Here is a 15,421-nt window from a genome sequence, read left to right on the forward strand (position 1 = left end):
TAGAAACATAAAAGAACAATCTGTGCTGATGTGCATGAGGAAACAATCGAACACATTTTCATACAAAACATTCACGCTAAAAAAAAGTGTCATGTGTCCCTGGGGGCATTTTTGTTGAAGGCAGCAGAGGTGTGTGTGGGGGGCTCAGCTGTTTATCACGGCTGTGAAGAGTTGTTGAATTTGGCAACGGTAAGGACACACACACACACACACACTCACACACACACTGACACACACACACATTAACAAACAGAGCACAGGCATGCTCAAGATTATCTGAGAACATCAAGTCTCGCTCTTTCTAAAATCATCCTTCCTCCTGTATCACCCTGCCCTCCCATCTCTCTACGTGTCTCTGTGGGCTGAAGGGTCTGAGTTGTGTCATTTCCTGTCGTAATCACACAGCAGTGACATTGTGGGCTCATTGAAATGCAATGAGACAATCCCACCTCGGCCACAAATGTATCTGTGTGCCCTGCATCCAAACAGCATCATCTGCCAGCACACGCACAATCACCAACATACGGCCGTGAATTCGGGAAATGACACTAAAATACATAAAATCTCAGTGACCTTATCTGTCACATCGGTGTGCCGTGCATCAAAAACAAAACAGTGAGACACTTCCTGCGAGATGGGGGTGTGGCTGTTTGTCAGTCACAGAGATTATATCATTTGTCAGGACAGTGCAGGAAGTTGCATCCAATAAAAATGAGCTCCTGCGAAGAATAGAAACTGCATTATTACCTTATAACCTCTGATGTGTTTCCTGTTTAATTTGTAACGGTGTTCATCTTTGGGCTTTTTTGGAAAAAAGCCCTGTTTATCTTTCTCAAATCAATAATGTTATCGCTAAGTGGAGTAATTGCATTTCCTAAAGTGCTGTTTATCAGACTTGATTACAAAAACAGGAGTGATGCATTTATTTGTAAGCCTGTTTCGGATTGTTTTACAAGATAAACAACAATTTAATTTAAAACACTAGTCCCCGCAGGATGATGCTGTGGTTGATCCAGAGCAAGGTTTCTCAACAACTACTGGCCAGATTCTTCTATCTCTTAAGGTCATTCACAATTTCTTCTGATGAATTTGAGATTTTCTCAAGCGCATGGGAATAGGTCAACACTTTTTTTTAGGATGTAGGTCAGTGTGGAGGTTAAAATAAAAAGGTAAAATGTATGATGTATCAGGAAATGTATGATCCTTCACTTGATGCTGTAAAAGAAAAAAACTAGCTTTCTCATTGTCTACCTCAGAAAACCACTCATTCTAAATGAGCAGGAAAAAATGAGTGATTACCAGAGCTTGTTAATACGCAAATAACGATCAACTCTTTACATTTTAATGAACGTGTTGTCCTTCCTCATGTGCTTAGTTCTTTTCCTGGTACAGCTCCAAGAAAAACATCCCATAGTGTCCAACATGTAATGACACCATACTCACTTAGTCTTGGTTATTAATCGTGTCTCTCTCACACACACTCATCTTGTGAATGAGCTTATGAGTTAGACTGATATATTAGCTGGCTAATTTAATGAGACAATAGTGGGCTTTAATTAAACATCAGATATATAACACTATCACATACTGCCAGTAGAGTGAGGCTTCTACCTGACCACCTTTACATAAAAACAGCCTGTAAACCTGCAATTTAGTATTCTCTGTACATTGAAGTTCTCATTTTCAGCAATTCAGTTCAGTAATGCTATGTTGGCTCTGTGTAAATATAGTGTACGGTTTAGACCTGCTCTGTATGAAAAGTGTCTGAGGAGTGCAAGCTATTCAAATAAAACTTTTTTTTTTAAACTAGATGATTAAAGCTTTACAAGTTTTCCAAAGGCTGTGTTGAATCCTGAAATGTCTTATCTACCAGATTTAAAATAGTTTTTACATTCACACGAATATGGGTTTATATGGAATTTTGAACTTTTTACAGTAGAAAAATTAAGAAATATATCTAAGATGCAGGAATAAAAACGTTATCTTTAGTAAGGGCTTTGTGAACTTTTGTCGCATGGAAAATAGAGATTAGAAACTACAGGCATCACACCAGTATCTCACTACGCTGATTATCTGCGCCCGGGCCCAGAACCGAGAAGACAAAACGCGTATCAGTGTAAAACAAAGTGCATCTCCCTAAGGCGGCAAGATATTGAAAATGAAACAGGCGAAAGCACAAAGCCCAATGGAACCTTACGTGAAGCGTTTCAGATTTCTGCCGATATTAACATTCAGTTAGGGTGTGTAATGTTCTGCTTCTTTATATTTGTCTGCCTCCGACTCGAAACCATTATAGCTTTCTGCTCCTCGCCATTTCCTCTGGGTCGCTGGGCAGATAGAGTTGGGGTGTGCCCGCACGCAGAAGCACACACAGAGAGACACACAAAGTTAAATTAACACAGCAGTATGTATTCAGAAGCCCCAGTCACCACGGCCTGCTATTTTCCACGGTTCATGTTTGTCTCTCTGTGTCTCCTGATACGGCTCTCTACAGTATCCGTTGTGTGTGCGTCGAGTTAAGAATCATTTCTTCTTCTTCAGGCTAAAAAGTCAATACCCCCAAGGGTAATTTCTAGTCGTAACCCACCGTTTCTTCACCACCAGGCGTGTGTGACTGTGGCATTAGGCGGTGTAGTAAAAATCTTAGATATATCATGAGTCACACATGAAAAACACACGCACAGGCCCAATTAAAAACAGTCCTACATCAACTTGGAATAAGACTACATGTGATGTGACTTGTGAAATGTACTGTGCTCATTCTTTTCTGCTTATATCATAGATAATATAATATTTCACACAATACAATATTTAGCATGTGTTAGTTTGCTTCTACGGTTATCAGACTTGAAAAACACATCCCTAACCCTGACCCTAATTTTATTGCGATGTCTAAAATAACTTTAAAATACACCTACATATATACTGTAGTATAATACTAATGCTATCAATCAAGTTGATTTTTGTATTTGTTTACTTCAAATTGACTCTCTTTTTGCAAATAATTGATACTCAAAAAGTGTATGAAGGGACAAAGTAATTGAACCAGATCTGATGTTGGATAATTAATACAATATTGTCATTTGTGTATAATATATTGTTTATACTGGTATGTAACGACACCCCTATTTCTTTTTTATGTTGGTAGCTCTGTGCATGACACACACGCCATAGATATGTCCTTCTAAACTAGCCTTTCCAAACATTAGGGTTTTGTCTTTTTTGGAAACTCTTCAACATAAAAGCATTTATATAAGTGTATATGATTCTTATAGGTTTTAATATAGGGAGAGGTCAGAAACCATCTGAAGGACACATAATAACTGCACCTGTTTACTGCCATCCACCCGTACCACCACACCTCCCAGCACTGTATAGTTTCCTCCAATAAAACCAACAAGCAATTAAGTGGAGGATCCTCTGTTTGGAGAAATTGCCAGGTTGGGAGAAATAATGGAGAAAGAAGTTGTGAGTGAAAGTCTGACTTCAGGGCCATTACCCGACTCTGGTATTGACTGCAGAGTTCAGAGAGTGGCCTCGGCACAAAGGTGCCATTACACCTGAAACGATCGGCCTGCACTTCAGTTCAAATTCCACCGTGTTGCACAAGCCATCGTATCAGAAACTGGTGACCACCAAATATATGTGTTTGTCAAAGTGCTCAAAATGCTGGTGTTGTTCAAGGTTGGTCTTTGCCCCCTTCTTACTCTTTCTCTTCCAACTTGCTTTCATGTTTTTCTCTTCTCTCCTTACTTGCCCTCCCCCAGTTTCAATGATGAATGTCAGAAATGATCTGAGTTTCAAAGTGTGTTTCCGTTGTCAAAGCAGGCAACCAGTCACCTCAGGGAGAATACACACCTCTCCAGCTGGTATACAATGACATGAGCAGAATACTTCACACACACACACACACATATTATCATACAGTTTACACCAGTGTTGCTAAATGTACAATAGTTAATGTATTTGCACGATCAATACTTTCAAAAGTGTAATAATGTACGATAATTGCCCTTTTCGTGATGCTAGTGGATGGATTGAGTATGGCATGTCTAATTTAAATTACTTAACAGAAAACCAAATATGTAAAGAAGGTCTGTGTTCACGCATTTCTTCTCACATGACCTCTTTTCAGCCATTGATGAACTTGACTCGCAGGCACAGATGTCGTTCTCTTGCCCACTGCTCAATGCTTATTTAAGTAAACTTGAACAAGAGATGGATCAATAGATAGGTAAATATTTGTTTAGTTAAATAACAAATGAATGCTATTTGTTTTTTGTGGTTATTTTGCGTTTGAAATACCATCATTTTAAGCCTCTGGTACAATAGTGTAACATTTCTTATACGTCAACACTGGCTAATCTGTAAACAGACAAACACACACACAGAATCACACACCGATGCACTCCTCTTACACAGCGTACAAAGTATGAACAGCATTTGTTTCATTAGTTGTGTTTACTTGACACATTCTCACATTGCGAGGAAGTCTAATTAAAGTCCTTTAACAACCTCTCGCACTAAGGCGGAGGAGGGGAAGAGGCAGGTGAAGGCTGTTAGTTGTTTAATGGTGGGGTGGAAAAAAAGCAGACGCTAACAGGCTAATAAACATTAGCTTGCTAACACAACAAGTCAGCAGCCACGGCCCAGTCCCTGGTTTCCTCTTTACAAGTCAGTCGTTTAAAAGCCAGACAGCCAGCGCTGTTTTGGCATAGATCAGAGACCCTCCTCCGAGTCGCTGACAGACAGAGGCAGGGCCCGGGCTGTAAATCCGGCCCACTCTAATAAAGCAATAAAAGGCCATTAAAAGTCAGTGTCCCTCAGCAGTGGAAGATGGATGAAAAGGTGGAAAGTAAAGCAGACACTTTTAGATGGCCGTACACACCCACACACATTTTGGCAGGTTTCCACACAAACTAGCTATATGCAATATTGATGTCTTTCTCCTGTTGTTACTACTCTTTTATCCTTGCTGGCTGCAGCTCGCTTCTGTGCTAAAAAACACGTAAACACTATGATTTAGAACAGCGAAGCGCTTTTTATGGACTGTTCCGCTCACTCGGTAAGCTCTCTGTCTCTTAGCTGCCATTGTAACAGCGACGTCTGCAGCAGCGTTTCCGGCTACAATGACCTCATATCAGCCGACATGTTAATCAGATTATCATGCACAAATACAAATCTCACACTCTGGATGAACCATTTGTTACTTGTACCAAAGGAGCAGTACTTATTAAGAAGGGGATTGTAATTATTTATGAGAACAATAAGGCCAAATTAAGCATTTCAATTGTCCAAATGTTGTAGCAGGAAGGGAAATGTTCTGGTATTGTAAAATGATGTGTGCCGTCAGTGGGCTCCTTTCATTCTTTATTACCAGTTTTTATACTGTACCACATTTTTTCTTCGCTTCCTCACCTATAGAGGGATCAAACAGAGGTATAGAGGAGAGAAGTGCTGAGGCACAGCAAGGGCAGGGGGGGGGGGGGAGACAGGACAACTTAGCCAAGTAATAAAACATGCTTTCCCTCACCCGGTCAATGCTCCTGTCTGTACAAAGAATAAGAAACGGATAAGAACAAAGAGTGTCTGTGTGTGTGTTTGGCAGTGACCCCCGACTGGGCCCTTCCTCTGTGACTGCAGGTATCGAATGGCGGCCGGGAGCCAAACAAAAGCCGGCCGAGGCCCTGAGAGAGAGTCTCCCGAGAGCAGCGGCTGTTCATTGTGCTTTGTGCCTAAATTATGATTAATGGAAAATGAACAACCTTGATGTGAAGCCTGATTTGATTTTCTATGAGGCCCGGCATCGCTGAAGTCGTAGCTATACTCCTCTGGCCAAGAGAAAAAACGCTGGACAAACACTCCGCGAAGCTCAACTCCTGGTCTACCGACCCTTTCATACAAACAGCCTAAAATCAATGGACACACAGATAAAGAACCTGCTTTCACAACCTTCCTTCCTCTCTCACACACACACACACACACACACTTTCAGAAACTCAGACGCAGACAAACCGACATCTTGATTATATCAGTCCCCTCTGCTGCTAATGACCAGCTTGCGCGTAATTATATTAATTACCGTGCGTGCCACGCCTGTCAATTGGCCAGCCAAAAGGAAAGGGAGCGCTTGATACAGAGTAGAAAAAGGAGAAGAGAGGGGCGAAAGGAAGAGAGAAGGAAAAAAGCAACAAATGAAGGAGTTGGAGTGTGGTCAGAGAGGGAAATGGCAGAGAAGGGGGGAGGAGAGGAGAGAGCGAGAGGTCTGGGAAAATATAGTGTAGAGAGAGCGAGAGAGAGACAGAGACGGAGAGCGGGGAGAGAGAGAGGAAGCCTGATCAATTGTTCATTTTACAAAGTCACTGAGACGTGTCAGCAGTGTCAATAAGTGAATTAATTTGTCTGTGGGTCTCCGGAGCATGACACCATATCACTCTGCTCCCCTGAGACAAGCAGGGCCTCTAACCCTCCACACACACACGCACACACATGCACAAACACACACACACACACACACACACACGCAGGCGCATATACTCGAACACTCTTGCAAAGCAATCCCATACAAGGACCATTCACGGATTTGAGGAATTGGGTACACAGAAACATTTTGTTGCAAGTGTTTTGATGCTTGCAGATGCATATTCTCACCACACACAAAAACCTTGTTTTTTTTAAGCATTTGCAAGGACATTAAAAGATCTCATGCTTAGTCCACACTTTCATGGGTGTATGCGTTTGGCCTTTCGTACACACCTCTAAATAGCACTGAATACAGAGCTTTTTCTTATTTTCTCCCAGTGTGGAGATGTAGATGACATGCAGACAGTGAAAACTGAGGTTTGGGTAACGTCAAAGTGTGCACCGTTGTCTCCCATGTGAGAACAGAACAATTGCATCAAAAGTATATGTTGAAAAGGCCGTAAATTAATTATCTGGATATTTACCTACCGATACGATACGATACAATATTACTTTATTTGTCAGATCAGGTCTGAAATTTGACTTGCGTCACAGCAGCTCCATGTCCAACGTCAACAGACAAATATTCAGACACAAATACATGAAACACAAACAACAAACATTTAACATAACAGCACAAGCAGTGAGAGAAAAGCTGCTCGAAGAGCCTTCAGCGTGCATTTGATCTGGGATTCAGCTCTGTATTTACTGAGAGGATTGACTGATGCACAAAGGAGTGCTTCAGTCTGACTTTATTGAATCGTGGGACCCTGTATCTCCGATTAGATGTTAGCAGTTCATATTCACTGTTCAGAACATGGTTTGGGTCAGAGATGATGTTATTGGACAGCCTCACTAGGTTGTTATGATAGGCTGAGTCATAGAGTCTACCTTAACCATTAACACAAGATTGCTAACCCTCAAAAAACAAGTCTTTACCAAAAATGTGTGAATGTTCCTTGTGGGTCCCTGCAATGCGTCTATATGAACATGTGTGTGTGTAGGCATGTAATTCACTTTAGATTAGATTAATTCAAATCCAATTGAAATATATTGCTAAATATACACACACATGAAAACACACACACACAAAAAAGATTCATCCTCAACCAAGCAGCCATCCCCAAGGGAGGCCATTGTCCGCTGGTGACTGACATCAGTCAGCCGCGAAGAGGGACCTTCGAACCGCTCGCTGCCTGCTGTTTTCATTATAAAGCCATCACCTCCAGCGCACACACAGACACACACATATAAACTGTATACCGACACATTGACAAACACACTCACACACTCACACACTCCCTCACTCCCTCACTCCTCTGGCAGATATCCTCTCTGGTGAAGTCCTTCTCTCAAACATCCGACTCTCCTCTCAGTTAACGTACACATTAGGCCCTGGCTTCCTCTATATCATCTTTGCTTGGTTTTCTATCTCTTCCTCTCCTCGCCTAATGTTCTCCCCCCCCCCCCCCCTTCCATTCATGAGGTGCGGTGATGTTTGAGGGCTGCTGTGATGACCGCCTCAGGCTCCGTCACCACCGCACCACTTCCTCGCTGCGGCTTCACAGTGGACCCACGCTGCAGAGCATGCTGGGAGCTTTTCATAATCCCACAAACACACTAACACTGTCGCTCACGGTTAGCAGCACATCTGCCAGCTGCCAGAGGGGGAGCGAAGAGAGACGCCGCACACAGACGGACGCACACAAGCACACACACACGAGCAGAAGCAGCAGATTGCATCCAAGGTGATAGATAGAGCACTGTGGGAAGGAACTGTGCCTGTTCAATTACAATCATTACTATCACTTTGGGAGATGTGTCATGGTCAAAGTGAGTCGGAGCTGTGGAGAAACCACCTTGAGGGCCTGTGAAGTGGTGTTATTTTCACATGTTCATTAAAAGAGCTACGACGTCTTGAAAACACTCTCCCTACCGAAAATGACACAAATTAAAACATAAATTAATTACGCCCCAAATTACAAACAGATGCTTAAAAATAATCTCTCAACGTTACATGACTGACTCTTTAAAAGCACTTGGCACTTTAAGAAAAGTAATCCACTTAATCTGTCAACTTCTTACAAGGCATGAAAGGAGAACATTTGGATGTGTCTGCTGTGCCTTTCACCGTCTTCCCCGGGATGGACAGGGGGAGGCCATGTGGCCGGGTGGGCTGTCAGTCAAAGCAGGAACTGTTAGATGCAATTAGAGCGAGGCTGGATGGTGTGATAGCGGCGAACAGATGACCGAGGCCTCGCTGTCACTGGTTGACTGACAGAGCGGAGAATGGAAGACAAGGAACACACACACAGCTGTGGAGTCCAACATGAGACCTCCACTGTTTGGACCAGTTGGTATCTGCTCTAATAAAATGATTACAGGACACTTTAGAAAGCTTAATGGATTGGTTCAACTGTGTTTTAGAGCTTTTGTATTGATGTGTTGTAGCTTAGTGTGGGTAAACTATGACCGTATGCTTTGTTACTCCACTGTACTCATAGTTTTTGAGCTTGTGTGTGCTGTGTTAGTGGTGATGTTGAAGAAAAATGAATGAAAGACACTGGTTAATGTCTTCAGATAGATACTACTGGTAGATCAACATAATTTAAGTAAGCTACATGCATAGATGTATCAGAAATTATAAAAAAAACAATCTTTATGTTTCACAAAAAGAAGATTAAGACTACAAACTACAAAAAGACCACATAAGCATTACAATGGGATTTTAACTCCGGTTGAATCTGTTATTGGATTATTGAGGCCAATAACGAGATTAAGAAATGTGTTAAGAATAATCGCAAATAGGATAATTTCTACATTAACAGGTTAACAGTCTTAATATGGATGCCTTAGATTGGCTTTTTTCACACTTTATTTCACAACATACATATTAAGCGGGACATTTAACATTCTAAAAGTCTACGTGTGTTCTCTGGTAGAAAAAAAGGATTTAATGGTGTCCATGTTTTATAATTACCTCACACCTAGCTTGGCATTTCTGAACTGCAGGTTGGTAATTATTGGCAATATAGCTGAAATGATCCTATAGTGGCCAATATATTGCCTCTAATTTTCTTACATTAGTGGTTGGGTAATTCAATTAGGGCTGTAAACGCTAAGAAAATCATTCTAATTAAGATCAAAATGGAATACATTGACTAAATAAATAGCTTGAGGCGGACTACGCCAAAGTTGAAACCAGTTTTAGATTCGACAGATTAGGTCATCAATCACTATTCAAACATTTAGCATTGCATGTGGATTACATTATAGATATATAATTACCCCGTACTGATTAAGAAAACGCACTCAAAACACTGCAACAGAGGAGAGGATATGAGTCTGTTAGCTATAGAAACAGGTGGACAGTAATTCCCTTTATTCATGGAGGCCTATATAACTTAGTGTATCACTAGAGGCTATACATTAGATGTCATATGTTACCGATCAGCATTGAAAAACGTTGACTTTAATCAAACGTGGTATGTCAACCGATTTCACATAGATGTATCAGGTTAGTAAAAAGCAATAATATTACATTTAAATTACAATATTGGGTTCAATTTAATAGTATTGCTTTCAACTAACCTAATACAGTTATATGAAATGTGTAGACATAATACATTTAATTAAAGTCAACGGTCCAGTTTTGTCAGTAAGGCCTGTCAGCAACATCTGAACTTTTTTAACTATGGGTCATGACCTCTGTCCATCTGGGGTTTGCGGTTGAAACAAGAAACACTCTACGCTCGCGCTCATGGATCTAATATTCCTCTTTCCTCCATTAGAGTCATGGATCTCCAGTTTGAGAAGAGACATCAGTCCCTGGGTGAATTTACTCTGAACCCTGATTTCATGAGGATGAGTGAAGACTTTATTGTCCACTGCTTCCACATGACGCCTATTCGTGCTCTCTGACTCGATACACCCAGATGCTGCTCGAGATGACAAGCTGTCCAGGACCCTGTCATTTACAAATTAGAGGCCTTTCTCCATCTTTCTGCTCATGACATGAAAGAAGGTCTCTGCTCTCCTCTCTTTTCACCTCCTCTCAGTTGGGAAGCATCCATTCATCACAGTCAATCTGTTAATTGTCAGTGTGTGTGTGTGTGGAGGTGTCTGTCGCGATGTTGTCACCTCACAATTCCTACATGCCTGATCCAGATGTATTCATCCAGAATGCTTTTTACACACAAACACACACACGCACACACACCGATCATCATCATCTCATTGTTTTTCTCCCTCACACATGAAGAAGCACACACAGATTTACCAGATCCCATTGTGCAGAGTTGCTTCTATTACTTACACACGGACACCCACACACATAGGTCATTTCATGCTTATTTCCCCCTCTCTCACACACACACACACACACACACACACACACACACACACACACACACACACACACACACACACACACACACACAACACACACACACACCACACACACACACACACACACACACACACACACACACACACACACACACACACACACACACACACACACACACACACACACACACACACACACACACACACACACACAATCTCCGTCCCTCCGCCTCATACCTCACACATTTTTTTTTTCTGTCTCTCCAGCTCATTTCTCTCGCCTCCATTGCTCTCCCTTCTCCTCGCAGCCGTCCGTCGCTTCCCTGCTTAGCTGTGTGTCCTCATGCACAATCACAAATGCACACAATACACCACACCACCCCCCCAGACCCCCCATCGTTCCCAGTCAGTCATCCTGAACATCCCTCTGTGGGGTAAGTAGATAGGAGGCTGTTGAGACATGTAGTGCCGGCCCTCTGAGGATCACGGCTGTCCCACCGCTGGGAGCGACTACAGGAGGAAGGGTTCAGATGAGAGTGAGCCTGGATAGAAGAGTAATTGCCAAGCCTGTGAGTTTGTGTGTGTGTGTTCTGCATGTGTGTGCGTGTGCGTGTGAGTGTGAGTGTGTGTGTATGTGTGTGAGTGTGAGGGTGAGTGTGAGTGTGAGTGTGAGTGTGAGTGTGAGTGTGAGTGTGAGTGTGAGTGTGTGTGTGTGTGTGTGTGTGTGTGTGTGTGTGTGTGTGTGTGTGTGTGTGCGTGTGTGTGTGTGAAAAGTGCAGTAGAAGGGTGGGTGGGTGTGAGGAGATGGAAAAAGGGTGACAAAGACAGAGGAGAAGTCATCCTCTGCGGACAGGGAAAGCAGCAGATGTCAGAGTGCCACCCTCATACAGGTGTGTGTGTGTGTGTGTGTGTGTGTGTGTGTGTGTGTGTGTGTGTGTGTGTGTGTGTGTGTGTGTGTGTGTGTGTGTGTGTGTGTGTGTGTGTGTGTGTGTGTGTGTGTGTGTGTGTGTGTGTGTGTGTGTGTGTTGCTTGGTGACAGGGGGTCAGGTTGGAGAGAGTAATCTCCTCAGGATTAAGAGTGCTGCTCCTGTGTTAATGTGACTGTCAATGAGAATTAAGTCCCCCGGACCGATCCTCTCCACCCTGCTCTCCTCTCCTCTCCTCTCCTCTCCTCTCCTCTCTCTCCCCCTCTCCCCCCTCTCCTCCTGTCCTCCCTGTCACACTAATGACAACACTTTCTGTGGAGTGCCAGTGTGGGTGCGCTTAAAACAATGGGGAAATAATTACACTGTTTCAATACAGTACAAATTGCAGAGATGAGCAACGGGACAGCAGCGAGAGATATCAGGAAAAAGGGGAGAAGGAGGGATGGTGGGGGTGTCAGAGGGAGGGGTTGAGACAAGGATGACTAACAATTACAACACGATAGGGGTTGGGTCTCATTACTGCAACCATTAACATGCACCAAGTAATTTTCCCCTCTTAGTTTGAGAGAGAGGTGGGGGGAGAGAGAGAGAGAGAGAGAGAGAGAGAGAGAGAGAGAGAGAGAGAGAGAGAGAGAGAGAGAGAGAGAGAGAGAGAGAGTGCCCATTCTGCAACACACCTCCCAGCCCCCGTGCGCAATCTGCCCGGAGAGCCCGCCGGCACCTCATCTCTCTCACATATGTCTGAGCTCGTGCGCTGTCCTCTCTATTCCGAGCCGATCACGATCCATGCAAAGCGATTAGAGAAGGCGCGTGAAAAGAGCCCGGTCAGCGGATCAGCCTCGCGGATCACTCAATAGCTACTAAGCAGCGCGAAGCTTCGACCGATCGCTTATTTAACCTCACAGCGGTGAAACACTGCATCAATCTCACCTCAATCTTCCACACACACGGTCAGCGGAATTGACTGGCCGCTGGAATCGGCTCATCGTGTGTGCCATTTTTACGCATGGCAATCACGCGCAGAGAGGATATAGTCCCTTGGAGATCAGGTTTTTCTTTGGAAATCCTGCTGTTTTTTTTTTAACAAATAGCACCTCTGTAATAATTTATGTTTTCGCTGTACTGAGAGCCAGGAGTATCAAAGTTGCTTTCAGTCAGTCACCACCCTTTCTCTCCCTCACATCTCTAAAGCCAAAGTCCCCCTCTGACCCCATCCTTGTTTCATTAGCCTATTGACCGTTCACAATGAAAAGACACAAGGAATTACAATATGAATCAATGAATGTAGTAAAAAAAACACCATCTTACCCAGATCTATAAACTCGATGGCTTGATCATGTGGAATTGTAAAGGATCCAGGTGACAGTAGAGCGCTTTCCCACTTTCTGCTTCAACTCCACACTGATTCTTCCAATAAACAATCCTTTAGAGCCAGTTCCCGGAGCTCGTGAACAGTCAAGGCAGGGGTGAGGTAGGGCTACTGCCACGCCAGAGTACCAGCCGTCCCGAGCCGGGTGAGAAAACAGAGCTCGCGCAATAGCGATGTGCTCCAATGTGCCATGATCTTGCCGCGTGCCATCTCAAAAGCACACTGAGGAGAAAGTCAGCAAAAGTGCGTTAATTCCCCCCAAAAGAGACACCGGGCTTGGTTTTTTTTTTTTTGCAGACACTCCATACAAGTTTATCCTCCTGGCTGCGCGCCACTGTCACACAGAGGCGTTAAAGTCGCCGGAGAGATGCTGATGAGAGTGATGGTGTAGTGATGCAGGAGTGATAGTTGCGCTCCCGTCGCTCCTCCCGAGCAGGGATCGATTGGACATGAGAAATGCGATGCGAGCCCGTCTTCCCCATTCAGAACACGTGCAACAGCGCCCGCCCAGTTCACCAGCGCCCAAGTACACCCCCTCTCTTCTTCACTGATGTCATGTAGTTTACAAGTAGCTGGACTGTTGGGGTGGATGGGAAGAATGAGAGAGAATGGGTGTTATGTGTCTGTATGTCAAAGGAGAGATCATTCGTACACTGCAAAGAGTTCAGCTTATCAAGTTGTGTTTGTTAGTTCATGGACAACTTTTAATGGTGCATGAACTTGTCATACATTCTAAATGGGATATATCCTTAAGAGTAAGATATACAAGGTCTCTGAAGGTTATTTACTTTTTTTTAAAGATTTCTTGGGCGAGTTTAGTCTCTTTTGGAGAGATAGATTTGAAGGTGGAAATTGCATGCGTAAATGGACCGCAGGCTGAACCCAAACTTGGGCCACCCGTAGCAAGGACTGAGTCCCAGTAAATGGCCGTTTTAACAAGTTAGCAGCATCCCAAGGTTATTTATTGTGTCCGAATGTGTATGAGTTTGCCTAATAGCGATCACAGGCAGGAGGTCATATCTTACACTTCACTGTTCACCTCTCCATTACTTGTGTATACCTCGAGTGTTGAGGAGGGGGTCCAGTGACTGACAGGTGATCAAGTCAATGACCCTCTCCTCATCACATAATAGCCAACCCCACCTCTTCACTTCGATCAGGTTACAGATGCTGTCTGGATATCAATACTTGGTTCTGTGCTCGGCTAATACGCGCGGATGGTGTAAATCTAACCCCCCCACCACGATGTTAAACAGAATTTAATCACCGCCGCCTCTCCGTTACGCACCAGGAGACAGCCTATCAATTATTCCATCCCTAGAATATTCTAGTGTGTTGATGGCGATTGATTGCTTTGCGCTGTATTTGCAGTCGTTAAGACCTAGAGGAGGTCGATGTCTGCTAACGACCCAAGGTGAGGAGTATCTGATACATTCAGATGTCTTTCTTGTTTTCTTGTTGCCAGCCGGGTTAGCTCCATACTGTGAGCCATATTGTGTCAGCGAATGCACATTTTGTTGGTAAAAGTTTAAAGATTTTTAAGTTTCCAAGACAAAAAAGAAAGCCTTTCAAAGAATTGCAGGTCGACAACAAGTCAGTAATCTTGTCTGGAACTGTCCTCCCCTTAAGGCCATGTTGCTAACTGTGCATGAGTAAGAAAGTGTTATTTTAAACTGATGCATTCATAGTCTTACATCTATTACATATTCATGTATCTGACTTTGAACTGAGAACCAGCACTGTAGTACACATTCAACTGAAGTGAAGATCCTACGTTCAGCACCACGGACAGCTCCAGACTGTCCTGTCACTGATATGCTTTTCTTTGTGCTTACTTTGCTGTCAAGTTTCCAGTTTGCAAACAAAATAAGCAAAAGTGTGTAGAATGTACATTAAAAATATAACAACAGAAAGCTGATAAAAACAATATATCCTGTCTGGACAAGTGTCTGAACCTGTGATGGGGTTTGGAGGCCTTTTATGTTAAAGTGAGTCAGCTAATGGATGCAACAGCACTTATCACATCTCACCATCCTCAGAGTGTACAGATAGTATCAGAGGAAACCACATCATGTGACGTAAACGCAGACTTGAAAGTGTGAGGTTAAACGGTGTGAAATCTAATTTACTTCTCTTATACATCCCATTACAGGGCCATCTGTTTTCTTAACATGTTTTGCTGACTGTATAAGGAATGGCAGGTTGAAGGTAGCAGATTCATCCTTATATATTGTGGCAAAGTGTATGCTGAAGTGCCCCTGCATGGCGTGTCGTGTATCACAGGAGCTGGGTTATAGGATCTCCTCTGGGATTATTC

This window comes from Trematomus bernacchii, unplaced genomic scaffold (assembly GCF_902827165.1).
Source record: "Trematomus bernacchii unplaced genomic scaffold, fTreBer1.1, whole genome shotgun sequence".
Lineage (NCBI taxonomy): Eukaryota > Metazoa > Chordata > Actinopteri > Perciformes > Nototheniidae > Trematomus > Trematomus bernacchii.